This window comes from Eriocheir sinensis, unplaced genomic scaffold (genome assembly GCF_024679095.1).
Source record: "Eriocheir sinensis breed Jianghai 21 unplaced genomic scaffold, ASM2467909v1 Scaffold1477, whole genome shotgun sequence".
In the NCBI taxonomy this organism is placed as follows: domain Eukaryota; kingdom Metazoa; phylum Arthropoda; class Malacostraca; order Decapoda; family Varunidae; genus Eriocheir; species Eriocheir sinensis.
This window is the reverse complement of record NW_026110825.1, coordinates 26,515-40,131: the sequence shown is the minus strand read 5'-3', so window position 1 is coordinate 40,131 and position 13,617 is coordinate 26,515.

The window sequence follows — 13,617 nt, the reverse complement described above, 5'->3', positions numbered from 1 at the left end:
AAGGATGGAAAAAATGAGGAAAGAAAGGAAGAAACTATAAAGAATAGGAAAGGGAGAGTAAACAAAGAAGGCAGCAAAGCATATGTAGATTCAGAAAAAAATATACAGATGGACGGAATGAGATGAACGGAAGAAAGAAAGGAAGAAAATAGTTGCCTGGGTGAGATGCTGACGCTGGCTAAGTGTTCAGGGTGAAATGCTGACCCTTGCTTAGCGTTCAGGGTGAGATGCTGACCCTGGCTAAGTGTTCAGGGTGGGATGCTGACCCTGGATTAGTGTTCAGGGTGGGATGCTGACCCTGGATTAGTGTTCAGGGTGGGATGCTGACCCTGGATTAGTGTTCAGGGTGGGATGCTGACCCTGGAGGAGTGTTCAGGGTGGGATGCTGACCCTGGATTAGTGTTCAGGGTGGGATGCTGACCCTGGATTAGTGTTCAGGGTGGGATGCTGACCCTGGATTAGTGTTCAGGGTGGGATGCTGACCCTGGATTAGTGTTCAGGGTGGGATGCTGACCCTGGATTGGTGTTCAGGGGGGGATGCTGACCTGAAAAACAAGCTTAGTGTTCAGGGTGGGATGTGACCCTGGATTATGGTGTTCAGGGTGGGATGCTGACCCTGGATTAGTGTTCAGGGGTGGGATGCTGACCCCTGCATTGAGTGTTCCAGGGTGAGATGCTGACCTGGATTAGTGTTCAGGGTGGGATGCTTTGACCCTCGATTAGTGTTCAGGGAGGGATGCTGACCCTGCATTAGTGTTCAGGGTGGGATGCTGACCCTGGATTAGTGTTCAGGGTGGGATGCTGACCCACTGGATTGAGTGTTCAGGGTGGGATGCTGACCCTGCATTGAAAGTGTTCAGGGTGGGTTGCTGTCCCTGCATTAGTGTTCAGGGTGGGATGCTGACCCTGGATTAGTGTTCAGGGTGGGATGCTGACCCTGGATTGGTGTTCAGGGTGGGATACTGACCCTGGCAAGCTACTTTGGTGTTCAGGGGTGGGATGCTGACCCTGGATTAGTGTTCAGGGTGGGATGCTGACCCTGGCTTAGTGTTCAGGGTGGGATGCTGACCCTGGGCATTAGTGTTCAGGGTGGGATGCTGACCCTGGATTAGTGTTCCAAGGGTGGGATGCTGACCCTGCCATTGTGTTCAGGGGTGGGATGTGACCCCTGGCTTAGTGTTCAGGGTGGGATGCTGACCCTGGATTGTAGTGTTCAGGGTGGGATGCTGACCCTGGATTGAAGTGTTCAGGGGTGGGATGCTGACCCTGGATTAGTGTTCAGGAGTGGATGCTGACCCTGGATTAGTGTTCAGGGTGAGATGCGACCCTGGATTAGTGTTCAGGTGGGATGCTGACCCTGGATTAGCAGGCTGTTCAGGGTGGGATGCTGACCCTGGGATTAGTGTTCAGGGTGGGATGCTGACTCCTGGATTGAGTGTTCAGGGTGGGATGCGACCCTGGATTAGTGTTAAATGGGGTGGGATGCTGCCAACCCTGGACCTGGCCAGTGTTCAAGGGTGGGATGCTGACCCTGCATTAGTGTTCAGGGGTGAGATGTCTTTGACCCTGGATTGAAGGTGTTCAGGGGTGAAGTATGCTGACCCTGGATTAGTGGCTCAGGGTCGGGATGCTGACTTTGGATTGAGTGTTCAGGGTGGGATCACTGACCCTGGCATTAGTGATCATTGGGGTGGGATGCTGACCCTGGATTGGAGTGTTCAGGGTGGGACTGCTGACCCTGGCTTGGAGTGTTCAGGGTGGGATGCTGACCCTGGATTGAGTGTTCAGGGTGAGATGGGCACCATGACCCTGGCTTAGTGTTCAGGGTGGGATGCTGACCCTGGCATTGAGTGTTTCAGGGTGGGATGCTTGGACTGGATTCCGATGTTCAGGGTGCAGGATGCTGACTCTGTGATTAGTGTTCAGGGTGGGATGCTGACCCTGGATTAGTGTTCAGGGGTGGGATGCTGACCCTGGCTTAGTGCTCAGGGTGGGATGCACTGACCCTGGATTAGTGTTCAGAGGGGTGGGATGCTTGACCCTGGATTGAGTGTTCTAGGGTGGAGATGCTGACCCTGGATTAGTGTTCAGGGTGGGATGCTGACCCTAGATTCAGAGTGTTCAGGGTGGGATGCTGACCCCTGGATTAGTGTTCAGGGGTGGGATGCTGACCCTAGATTGAGTGTTCAGGGTGAGAGATGCTGACCCTGGCTTAGTGTTCAGGGTGAGATGCTGACCCTGGATTAGTGTTCAGGGTGAGATGCTGACCCCTAGCTTAGTGTTCAGGGTGAGATACTGGCCCCTGGATTGGTGTTCAGGGTGAGATGCTGACCCTGGCTTGAGTGTTCAGGGGTGAGATCGCGAGCCCTGGCTTAGTGCTCAGGGTGGGATGCTGACCTGGCTTAGTGTTCAGGGTGAGATGCTGACCCTGGCTTGAGTGTTCAGGGTGGGATGCTGACCTGGCTTAGTGCTCAGGTGGGATGCTGACGAGTAGGAGCCTGTGGCAGGGGGGTGACGTTCGAGGGACAGTAGGATGCAGTATCAGGGTGGCGTGCAGACAGCAGAATGGGGAGGGGCGGTTGCAGGGGGGTGCCGTGCGAGGACAGGAGCGAGAGCGGTGGCAGAGGGTTCGCGTGAGAGGGACAGGAGGAAGCGTTGGAGGTGAGTGGCGTACGAAGGACAATGGGAGGCGGTGCCGGGGATGTCGTGGGAGGGATAAGAGAAGGCGGTGGCGGGGGTGGCGATGCTAGAAGACAGAAGGAGGCGGCGGCGCGGTGGCGCAAATGACTGGAAGAGGCGGTGGCGGGGTAGCGTGCGGAGAGTTGGGAGGGAGGCGGCGGCGGGGTTGGCGATGCGGACGGGAGGAAGCCGTTGGCAGTGGTGGCGTGCAAAGGACAGAAGAGGAGGAGGCGGTGGCAGGGATGGCGTGCGAGGAACAGAGAATGAGGCGGTAGCGAGGTTAGCGTTCGAAAATGGAGGAAGCGGTTGCGGGGTGATGCTCGAACGACAGGAACAGGCGGTGGAGGGTGGCGTGCGAGGAGTCAGGGCGGAGGCGGTTGCAGGGGATGGCGTGCGAGGACAGGAGGAGAGTGGTGGCAGGGTGTGATGCAAGGACAGAAAGAGCGGTGGCGGGGTAGCGTGCCTATTGGGGATGAGGGCAATTGTCGGGATGGCGTGCGTGGGAGGATGAAGCGTTGGTGGGGGTGGCGTGGGGGGCATGGCGTGCGAGGGGAAGGAGAGGGGCGGTGGCAGGGGATGGCGTGGGGAAAGGAGGAGGCGGTGGCAGGGGATGGCGTGCGAGGGAAAGGAGGAGGCGGTGGCGGTGGAGTGCGAGGGAAAGGCGATGCGGTGGCGGATGGCGTGCGAGGGAAAGGAGGAGGCGGTGGCAGGAATGGCGATGCGAGGGAAGGAGGAGGCGGTGGCAGGAATGGCGTGCGAGGGAAAGGAGGAGCGGTGGCAGGGATGGCGTGCGAGGGAAAGGAGGAGGCGGTGGCAGGAATGGCGTGCGAGGGGAAAGGAGGAGGCGGTGGCAGGGGATGGCGTGCGAGGGAAAGGAGGAGGCGGTGGCGGGATAACTTGCAGGAAGGAGGAGGCGGTGGCAGGGATGGCTTGCGAGGGGAAAGGAGGAAGGCAGTGGCAGGAATGGCGTGCAGGGAAATGAGGTGGTAGCGGGGGATGGCGTGCGAGGGAAAGGAGGAGGCGGTGGCAGGGATGGCGTGCGAGGAAGGAGGAGGCGGTGGCAGGAGGATGGCGTGCGAGGGAAAGAGGAGGGAGGCGGTGGCGGGGATGGCTTGCGAGGGGAAAGGAAGAGGCGGTGGCAGGGGATGGCGTGCGCGAGGGAAAGAAGGAGAGAGGCGGTGGCAGGATGGCGTGCAGGGAAAGGAGGAGGAGGCGGTGGCAGGAATGGCGTGCGAGAAAGGGAGGAGGCCAGTGGCGAGAGGATGGCTTGCGAGGAAAGGGAGGAGGCGGTGGCGGAATGGCGTGCGAGGGAAAGGAGGAGGCGGTGGCAGGAATGGCATTAGGGGAAAGGAGGAGGCGGTGGCAGGGATGGCTTGCGAGGAAGGAGGAGGCGGTGGCGGGAATGGCGTGCGAGGAAAGGAGGAGGCGGTGGCAGGATGGCGAGGAAAGAGGAGGGAGGGCGAAGTGGCAGAGATGGCGTGCGAGGAGGCGGTGGCAGGGAATGGCGTGCGAGGAAGGAGGAGGCAGTGGCAGGGATGAAACGCGAGGGAAAGGAGGAGGCGGTGGCAGGGAATGGCGTGCGAGGGAAATGAGGGAGGTGGTAGCAGGGATGGCGTGCGAGGGAAAGGAGGAGCAGTGGCAGAGATGGCGTGCGAGGAAAGGAGGAGGCGGTGGCAGGGGATGGCGTGCGAGGGGAAGGAGGAGGCGGTGGCAGAGATGGCGTGCGAGGAAGGAGGAGGTGGTGGCAGGGATATGGCGTGCGAGGAAGGAGGAGGCAGTGGCAGTGATGGCGTGCGAGGGAAGAAGGGAGGCAGTGGCAGGGGTGTCGAGGGAGAAGAAGGGAGGGGCTGGGATTTAGCGTGCGAGGGAAGGAGGAGGAGAGGCGGTGGCAGGGGTGGCGATTCGAGGACAGGAGGGAGGCTGGTGGCAGAGGGGTGGCATGCGAATGACAGGAGGGAAGGCGGTGGCAGGGGTGCGTTTGCGAGTTAGAGGTGAGGCGGTGGCAGGGGGGTGGCGGTGAAAGGGACAGGAGGAAGCGGTGGAGGTGGGTGGCGCGCAGATGACAATAGGAGGCGGTGGCGAGGGAGTGGCGTGGAGGGACAGGAGTAGGCGGTGGCAGGGGGTGGCGTGCTGAGAGATTCAGAAGGAGGCGGTGCTTAGGTGTGACGTGAGACTGGGAAGGAAGAGGCGGTGGCGGGGAGGTGGCGTGCGAGGGACAGGAAGGAGGGCGGTGGCAGGGGGTGGCGATCGATAGCGAGGGACAGAGGAGGCGTTGGCAGGGGTGGCGTACGCAAGGACAGGGAGGAGGGCAGGTGGCGGGGATGGCGTGCGAAGAGACAGGAATGAGGCGGTGGCGGGGTTTGGCGTTCGAGGACATGGGAGGAGTGGCAGCAGTGGCGGGGAGTATCGATGCTCGAACGACAGGAGGAGGCGGTGGCGGGGTGGCGTTCGAGAGGTCATGGGAGGGAGGCCAGTGGCGGGGGGTGGCGTGCAGGGAGGAGGGAGGCGGTGGCGGGGGTTGGCGATGCGAGGAGCTCAGGAGGGAGGCGGTGGCTGGGGGGGTGAAGCACGCGAGGTGAGATGAGTAGGCGGTGGCCCGGGGATGGTGGCGTGCGTGGGAGAGGGAGGAGGCGGGTGGTGGGGTGGCGTGGGGGGGCAACAGGAGGAGGCCAGAGGTGGTGGCGGAATGGCGTAGGAAGAAAGGAGTTAGAAGCGGTGGCGGGGATGGCGATGCGAGGGAAAGGAGGAGGGCAGTGGCGGTGATGAAACGTCTGCGAGGACAGGAGGAGGCGGTGGCAGGGATGGCGATGCGAGGAAAGGTAGGAGGCGGTGGCGGGGGATGGCGTGCGAGGGAAAGGAGGAAGGCGGTGGCGGGGATGGCGTGCGAGGGAAAGGAAGAGGCGGTGGCAGGGTGATGGCGTGCGAGGGAAAGGAGGAGGCGTGTGGCGGGGATGGCGATGCGAGGGACAATAGGAGGCGGTGGCGGGGGGTGGAGTGCGAGGAAAGAAGAGGCGGTGGCAGGATGGCGTGCGAGGAAAGGAGGAGGCGGTGGCGAGGATGGCGTGCGAGAAAGGAGGAGGCGGTGGCAGGGATGGCGTGCGAGGGAAAGAAGGAGGAGGCAGTGGCAGGGATGGCTTGCGAGGGAAAGGAGGAGGCAGTGGCAGGAATGGCGTGCGAGGAAATGAGGAGGTGGTAGCAGGATGGCGTGCGAGGGAAAGGAGGAGGCGGTGGCAGAGGTGGCGATGCGAGGGAAAGGAGGAGGCGGTGGCGGGGATGCGTACAGGGAAGAGGAGGCGGTGGCGGGGAATGGCGATGCGAGAAGGGAGGAGGTGGTGGCGGGGATGGCGTGCAGGGGAAATTAGAGGCGGTGGCGGTGATGGCGTGCGAGGAAGAAGGAGGCGGTGGCAGGGGTGTCGAGGGGAAGAAAGGAGGAGGCGGCGACGGGTTGGCGTGCGAGGGGAAGAAGGAGGAGGCGGTGGCAGGGGGGAGGCGTGTGAGGGAAGGAGGAGGCAGTGGCAGGGGTGGCGTGCAGACCAATGACAGGAGGGAGGCAGTGGCGGGGGTGGGTTGCGAGGAGAGGAAGAGGCGGTGGCAGGGGTGGCGTGCCTGCGAGGGGACAGGAGGCGGTGGTGGGGTGGCACGAATGACAGAAGGAGGCGTTGGCAGTGGCGTGCGAGGGACAGGAGTGAAGCCAGTGGCAGAATTGTACGATTAACTGGAGGAGAGCTGTGCCGGAGATGCCGTGAGATGGACAGGAAGAGGCGGTTGCCGGAAGGTTGGCGATGCAAGGGGACAGAAGGAGGCGGTGGTGGGGTGGCGCTCGATAGATAGGAGGAGGCAGTGGCGGGGTGGCACTTTGAAGGGTGGGAGGAGGCGGTGGCAGGGGTGGCCTCTGAGAGACAGAAGAAATTGTTGACAGGAGGTGGCGTGGGACAAGGCAGCAGTGGCAGGGGGGGTATCTGCAAGGGGACAATGGAGGCGGTGGCGGCGTTCGATAGATAAGGAGGCAGTGGCAGGGGAATTGTGGCGTGCGAGGGGAGGAGGGCGATGGCCGGGTTGGCGTGCGAGGAGGCTCAGGAGGAGGCGGTGGCTGGGGTAACGAGGAGGAAGGTGGGCGGTGGCAGGGGTGGCGTGCAAAAAGGATGGAGGAGGCGGTGGGGGTGGCGTGGGATAGACAGGGAGGAAGCGGTGGCAGGAATGGCGTGGAAGAAAAGTTAGGCGGTGGATGGATTGGCGTGCGAGGGGCCGAGGGAGGCAGTGGCCGTGTTGACGTGCGAGGGACAGGGGAGGGAGGCGGTGGCTGGGGTGGCGTTCGAGGGACAGTGGGAGGCGGTGGCAGGGATGGCGTGGGAGGGACAGGGGAGGAAGCGGTGGCCGGGGGGTGCGTGCGTCGAACAGTGGGGCCTGTGGCGGGGGTGATGTTCGGGGACAGTGGAACAGTGTCAGGGACAGCAGGCGAAGGACAATAGGAGGCGGTGGCAGGGTCGGCGTCCGAGCGACAGGACGAGGAAGGCAGTAGCAGGGGTGTGATGCGAAGAACAGGATGAGGCGGTGGCAGGGTTGGCGTGCGAGGGACAGGAGGAGGCGTTGGCAGGGAATTGTCGTGCGAGGACAAGAGGGAGCGTTGGCGGGGGTGTCGTGCGAGGGACAACAGAGGAGGCGTTGGCGGGGTGTGTTACGCGAGGGACAGGAGGAGGCGTTAGCGAGAGTGTCGTGCAGAACAGGATTAGGCGGTGGCGACTTGGTTTTGGCCCAGGAGGCCTTCAGTCTCGTGGCTTCGCCTCTGCAGCACTTCGAGACCTATCCACCAGACATTCAACGTTACTGCAAGGAGTACAGCATCATCAGCTAAACAAGATCCAATGGCAATGTGCAACAGATGATCCACAACCTTTGATCAACAACTTGCTAATTCAGTCAATGCAAGTGTTGAAAAAGTCATTGAACAAAACGCACCTACCTGAATTAACAGGGAAGAAGTCGGAAACGCCTCCCCACACTTCACAGCACTTTCATTACCAAAACAAATCATCAGGTCAATAATCACCCACAGGAATCCCAGGGATCCGCGAATACTACAGGTACCTCACGATGCAGAAGTCAAAAAGCCTTCTTGAGATGGCAGAAACCAGGCGACGATACTTGTCGAATCACGTTGGCGTTCCACGGCGTGGACGATGAAGTGCTAGGATCAGGTCAGCTGTTGACCGACAGGTGTGAATCGGATTACTCCAAAAAAAAGGTCTCTGAATCTTTAGCAGGATGAGATCGAATTCGCATCAGCAGCAGATGGCGAGCACCTTCCAGCACATCGAAGTGTAATACCACAGTCGGTCCCCTATGCCCCCTTTCGGAATGTACCAGACTGCCAAGCGGCAAACAGCACCGCATGCAACTACACGGATCATCGCTTCACATCCAGCTTTCAACATCTCTGAGCTGATTTTACATCCAGCTACCTGTCCACCTTCGACTTCCTCCACAGCCTCTCTCCCTTCGCAAAGAGAGGGGTGGAGTTCTCGTTTATTAGTGCATCAGCAGCTGCCATATACAGCCAGCCAGAGGAAGCTGTCTGGCAGGTGCTCTGGCCACAACTACCCCAAAGTGCTCGACCAGCAAGCTTGGTAACCATCCGCATCTGATGCTATCTGCCATCAACCGTTCGGATAGTACTCATCTAAGATGTGTAGTTTGGAGCGGAAGCTTCTTCAGAGCTCGAAAGGCAGGTCTAAGGTCGTTTTGATTAAGTAACCTTCGACGTGCTCGCGAGATCTCAGCCTCCTCAGAAGGGTTCTACTCCTTCGTGAAAAAAGTCTTACATCGATACGAGTCCCACTGCCAGCCTGGCAGAAACAACTCCCTCTATATTTACCAGTGTCTCCTTCAAGGCAACGCCACTCTGAACCTGGGCGCTCTCCAATGCACTCCTCATAAATTTTGAGAGTATCATGTTGAAAAATTTCCCACAACTCTCAAGGGTCGTGAAATTACCAAGCACTTCAAACCGATTTGAGACTGCCTCTACACTCTGACTCCATGCCTGTTCCTCAGTTTCACAAGATGGAACTCTGGGGGGGTTTATGCTTGAATTTTGGGGACCTGAAGCGTATCCCTGAGTTCTGCAACAACAGAGTCTGTGGTCGGTAGAAAGAACTCAGCACTCCGAAAATCCTACAGTTCTGGAGATCCTCAGCAGCAAAAATAACAAGGATTTGATCGATCTCCTTTGCCACACCTTCAGCATTGTTGTACCAAGTCTAGCGGCGAGGCTCGCGTCTCTTTTTTTTTCTACAGTAGGAAACAGCTCAAGGGGAAAAAAAAGCTGCAATCCTGTTCTACAAAAAGTTAAGAGTGGCCAAAGAGGTCATTTTCGGGAGGAAGGTGTTCTGGTCTCCTCTTGAGAAGTTCAAGTCGTTAGCAGGAGGAAATACAGGTGAAGGACGGCGTTGAGTTTACCAGCATGAGGATGAAAAGAGTGAAGATGCTGGTTAACTCTTACACAAAAGTTTGAAAGTATAGGGATGATCTTGATGGAAGTCGTGTGCAGCAGAAGGTGCCCGTTAGGGAAGGCAGCTGAATTTAAGCAAGTTCGGAAAGAGCGGTGTCAATGAAAAGCCTATCGATAGAATGAAAGAGGCAACTTACAGCGGCGGAGTTTAAGAGATAGAAGACTATCCCAGTAAGAGGAGGGGAGTTGATGAGACGAAGACCTTTGACACTCTCTGTCAAGAGAGCTGTGTGAGTGGGCTCACACACGTGAGATGCATACTCCATACGAGGACGAGATAGCAACTGGGGAAAAAAACGGAGACGATACAAAGCGGAGGTGATGAAACTTCTTCGAAGAAGCTGATTTAGTGAGAGATGTGATTTCTATTAAGATTTTGAGTTAAGGATAGACCGAGATGTTTAGTGTGAAAGAAAGTGACAGCTGAGTTTTGTCGAAGAATAGAGGATAGGTGTTTGGAAGATTACTGTCGGGCTGATAGGTGGAAATATAGTTTTGAGGCGTTGAAGGACACCAAGGTTTTCTGTCCAATCGAAATGATAATTCTGCAGTCTCAGTCTGGAATAAATTCCTGTTGAAACCATCTTCTGTTGAAGAAGTTAAATAATGCAAAGTAAGAGTCGTCGGCGTACGAGTGGATATCCGGTATGCAGGTGAAGTGTTTCACTTCAGGGAACTGAACGTCCCTGCCCTGCATAGTCTCAGGTCACTTATGGACAAGGTATAGCCTGATCTATACATGCCACGTCACGTGTGACCACTGGGCAGCAGCAGTGGTGGATTGGGCCTAGGATCTCACCTTAGAATGGCTGGGTTCCAGAAAGTCCTAGTCAGCTGGATAATACCCCTGATGGTGGCTCTGCAAAAAAGCCTCCCTGGGACTGATTATCATTGACTCCCATCCTCCTCATCATTATCCCTATTCTGCATGAAACTGGTTCTTGTTTTCTCTAGAAAGAGATGTCTTACGTGGGCCATTTGAGGTTGCCACCTCCCAGCTTCAGGTATGAGATTTAGAGGTGTTCTTATACTCAAGGAATATTTCAGCTTTGGTCTCTCAGGAAGGGCGTCTGATACTCTCTAGGTGGTGTGTTTGGTAATAGAATTACTTTTCAATGACTCGAAAATTCTGAAGTTGGGTTAGACTTGGAAAACAGAACGAATTGTGGTTCCTCCTCTCTTGCCAGCTCTGCTCTGGGCTGATTACATGGCCACCCGTTCTATGGGACAAAATTTCGAGGACAATAGCTGAAAAGCGCCGAGAACGAAGAGATCTGTTGATAGAATGGGACAAACGTTGGTCTTTGACGTTTTCAAGACCTGGGAGCGAACTCCCAGTGTGGGAGTATCTAACACTAATGATATAATTTCCATGCACAATTTTATCGGACTAATTTATGGTCACACTTTGAGTTATTTCAAGCGCATGTTGCCCAAACTGATATCTAGCAAATTTCTAACAATGCCTTCAGACACTAGTGTGACATTAATCTGGATGGTGCAGCTCTGTGATATTTTCAGCTAGTGGGACACACTTCTGGAACAACATTACAACTGAAGCTGTGACTGAATGAAGCCAAACATAATGATCTTGAAAAATTTGACCCTTCGAAATTTGTTGTAAGTAATGGCAGTGACTCCACCATCGATGGTGGTTGTAGTATCTATAATGTAATGAATATCTATTCATGTAAAAATGCATTCTCTTTTTATTTACAACCTTGACTAATCAATCAAAGAATCAGTGGGGGCTGCAGGAGAATAAATCGCCTCCACCCTACGACCTCAAGCAGAGTCCTTCAGGCGAACTTCAATCATTGCTTACTTAGTGCACCTCCCGGCAGAATCTGTCGGCTTGCTCAAGCCACAAACTCCGTGGGCTTCCCCTTGGCCTCCTCCACTCAGGATTGTCTCTTACAGAACAACTGATAATACAGGATCAACTTCAGGGTAATGTACCACGTGCCCAATATAGCCAGAGTTGGAGTTGACCGGACTATGCAGAATATATATTCAAATCAGTCTCACGGAGTGGCGATCGCTGGTTTGACTAAAATCATTCAAGCGATATCGCGATTCTGCGTAGACATTTGTGCAAGGCATCAATCCGCCTCTCCAAGTCATTGAAATCCATGTCTCACAACCATAGAGTAAGACAGGGAGCACAAAGGGGTGAAGATCTGGATCTTTGTTCTTCTACACGAAATTATCAACAACGCCATATACTCATGTTGAGCGAGTCCATAACACACTACCGTGGCCAGGCCAATCGCCGTAGAGACTTCCTGGCCAGACTCACCAAATCGTTATGAACTGCAAGATACGTGAAACTTTCTGAGATCATCGTCCTCGCCGCATGAACAGATTGCCATTGTTTCATCTAACGTACCTCAAACACCTGTACCTTGGTCTTGGCAGGAGACCACAGAGTCCCAAGGGCTTCGCCTCCTCGTCTGCCACGAGAGTCAGTCTAAAACCTCCTTTGACTTACACCAGGATTACTGGATCATCGGCAAAAACAAGGTCAGTCATCTCATCGTCATCATCGTTTAACTTCCATTTATTCCCTATGGTGAGGGTTGGACGAGATAAAACCTCCCCTCCCTGTTGCCGGTCCATAGCCATTTTCTTCCATGATATCAACGCCTCCACAACCTCGTCTTCCTTGGCCTTCCTGGTGGTCTTTTGCCCTCTACCTCAAGAATTTGAGTACTCATACTCAGGATGTTCTTCTCCTCTTCTCCTCACATGTCCAAACCACCTTAATCTGGTCTTACTCAATGCTCCTCCAGACCTCAGGCCACTCTTTTCATCACTTCTTCATTTGAAATACCATCTTCATATAGTTGCCATCAAATATCTAAGCATTCTCACATCACACCATTATCAATAATGCTCCCAGCTGTTTCGTCGTAGTCAGTGACCCTGGTATTGCCGATGGATGCTCCGCAATGACTCTGGTCCACAACTCTGCCAGTACTTAGTCCTTACAAGTGTTGAAAAGCGATGAGGCAGAGACACAGCTGGCTCACTCCCGCATTCACCGGGTAAGCTGGACAAGCCTCCCCCACTTCACAGCACTCTCTGTCCCAGAATGGGTCAATCAACAAACCAATAGTCCTCGCAGGAATCCCACAGAGTCATGAAAATCCCAAGAGTGCCTCGCGATACACTGAATCAAAAGCGCTAAAGGATCATTTGGCTAAGCATCCCCTGTCGAAACTCTCCGTCAGCGCTCCACCAGTACGCGAAGCACTACGATCCACAGTCAATTGTTGCCTTACCAGGCGTGAACGAACTGTTCGGAGACCTGCAGCTTCAGCAGCTGGCTGCGAATTCCCATCAACAATAGGTGGGCAAGCACCTTACCTGGCACACTGAGCAGTGTAATACCACGGTGACTGTTGCAGTCCGGCGGTACCCTTTTCCTTTCAGATGAATTTGTGCCCCTCTTCAGTCAGGAGAGAATGCCGGACATTCTGCATACGGCAGTAAAGACCATGCAACCCGCGGATCAGCCCTCACCTCCAGCTTTGAGCAGCTCCCACTGATGTTACAGGTACCAGGTGCCTTTCTGCACTCCTCAACTTTGCCACAGCCTCCCTGACCTCGACCAGAGAGGGTAGGCTTTCGTCATGGGTGGATCAGCATCTGCCACCCCAACTCTCAAGTGGAAAACTACCACGTGGAGAGGTACGCCATGTACAGCTGTTCAAGTACTCAACCCAACAGGGCCTCTGCCCATCCATGTCCGACACAGGCAGCCGTCAGCTGTTCGGATAGCGCTCACCTGAGAGAGACTTGGAACGGACACTTCTTCAGGGCTCCAGTAAGCAGGTCGGAGGTCATTCGCATTTAAAATGGCCCTCGACCTTCGCCGGCAGACCCCTAACCTTCCTCCTGGTATCCTTTATACCAAAGTCCAACCGTGCAGCTTTTTGTCTCTAGTACCAGGAACCCCGCAATTCTCAACCTTCTGGATTTTGCAAAATTTAGGAGAAAGAGCTGTTGATAATCCCTGTTGCCAGATCCATCAAGGACCAACACATAGCTCGCAGACAACCCTGTCGATAGCACTGAAGTCGCCCAGGACAATGAAGTGTGTACTCCCAGGGAGGGCACTGGTCTAATACTGAGTCAGGATTTGGTGTAGAACATCTCCTTCTCTTCTGTTTTCCGCATCTCTCTGGTAGGAGCGTACACTGCAGAAAAGAGACGTGAAGCCCACTCGCATTATCGCTCATCAACCGGAGCAATCTCAACCTGAAATGGCAACAATTGGTTGGAGATACTTATAACTTCTATGACATGGAAGCCATTGCTCATATGGGGTATATCCCCAATAATTACTGATGTCGCCATTTAGATATCTTCGTCTGATGTATATGTATATATATATATATATATATACATTAATAATATATATATAT